This window comes from Triticum dicoccoides, chromosome 5B (assembly GCF_002162155.2).
Source record: "Triticum dicoccoides isolate Atlit2015 ecotype Zavitan chromosome 5B, WEW_v2.0, whole genome shotgun sequence".
NCBI lineage: Eukaryota > Viridiplantae > Streptophyta > Magnoliopsida > Poales > Poaceae > Triticum > Triticum dicoccoides.
In genome coordinates, this window is record NC_041389.1 from 627,332,969 (window position 1) to 627,334,857 (window position 1,889).

A 1,889-nucleotide genomic window follows, 5' to 3' on the forward strand; every position below is an offset into this window, starting at 1 on the left:
GGCAGTCGAAGCGGCGCCAGTGACGCAAAGACTGGAATGAAACTCCTCGAAGGTAGAAGTCGGCAGTCCCTTCATCATCACATCGGTGAACTGTTGTGCAGTTGGCACATGGAGAACCCGAATGCATCCAAGAGCCACCTGCTCACGCACAAAATGAATGTCCAGATCAATGTGCTTAGTCCGGCGATGATGAACGGGGTTGGCGAAGAGGTACACCGCTGAAACATTGTCGCAGTAGACAACCGTAGCCTGGGAGACATCGTGATGCAGCTCCTGAAGTAACTGTCGTAGCCAGGTGCACTCAGCAACTGCGTTGACCACAGCTCGGTACTCAGCTTCCACGCTGGAGCGCGAAACCGTGGGTTGTCGCTTGGACGACCACGAGACGAGTGAAGGACCGAGGTAGACGTAGTAGCCAGAGGTGGACCGACGAGTATCTGGGCAGCCAGCCCAGTCTGCATCGGAGTAGGCCATCATCTCCAGAGAAGTGGACGCCGTGAGTGTCAGCCCTAGAGTCATCATGCCACGGATGTAACGAAGGATCCGCTTCAGGAGAGTCCAATGGGAGTCACGTGGGGCGTGCATGTGGAGACACACCTGCTGAACAGCATACTGAAGATCCGGTCTGGTGAGAGTCAAATACTGAAGAGCACCGACGATGGACCGGTAGAAAGGAGCATCCGACGCTGGTGAGCCCTCAAGAGCAGAAACCTTGGCTTTCGTGTCAACAGGAGTAGCAACTGGGTGACAGTTGAGCATGCCAGCACGCTCAAGGAGCTCGTGCGCATACTTCTGCTGATGAAGAAAGAAATTGTCCGGGCGCCGAACGACCTCAATACCAAGGAAATAATGGAGAGCACCCAAGTCCTTGATGGCAAACTCGTCACGCAGCCAGAGAGTAATCTGCTGAAGAAGAGCTGCGGAGGAGGCCGTCAGGATGATGTCGTCGACGTAAAGGAGCAAATATGCAGTCGTGTCACCGTGGAGATAGACAAACAGTGAAGCGTCCGAGCGAGTGACGCTGAAGCCCAGTGTCTGAAGAAACCCGGCGATCCACTGGTACCAGGCGCGGGGTGCCTGCTTGAGCCCATAGAGAGAGCGGGACAGCAGACACACATGGCCAGGAAGTGAGGCGTCGACGAAACCGGTGGGTTGCTCACAATACACCTGCTCTGCAAGATGACCGTGGAGAAAGGCGTTGGAGATATCCATCTGATGAACAGGCCAGCCTTGGGACACTGCGAGCTGGAGGACGGTGCGGATCGTGCCCGGTTTCACAACCGGGGCAAACGTCTCAGTGAAGTCCACTCCAGCGCACTGGCGGAAACCGCGGACCACCCAACAAGCCTTGTAGCGCTCGAGAGTACCATCCGAGCGGGTCTTATGGCGAAAGACCCACTTGCCGGTGATGACATTAGTGCGAGGAGGTCGGGGAACCAGTGTCCACGTGCAGTTCCATTGAAGAGCATCAAACTCTTCCTGCATCGCCGCAAGCCAGTGAGGATCACGAAGGGCGGCGCGAGCGGACGCGGGAATAGGCGACGGCTCCACGGTGGAGGCGGCGAGGACGTACTCGTCGCTCGAGTACCGGAGGCTCGGACGATGAACGCCGGTACAAGCTCGTGTGACTGGGCCAGGCGGCGCCGTCGGAGCCACCGGCGAGGCAGCCGGCGAGGCGATTGGTGTCGGGGCCGGCAAAGCGGCCGCCGTCAGGGCCGGCGAGTCGGCCAGCGTCGGAACCGGTGAGGAGGCCAGCGTCGGGGCCGGCAAGGTGGCCGGTGTCGGAGTCGGCGAGACAGCTGGCGTCGAGGCGGCTGAAGAAGCGGCCGAGCCAGCAGCGCCCGATCCCGCGGCGCCCGAGTCGGGGCGGCGGGTGAAGGGGGGCGCCA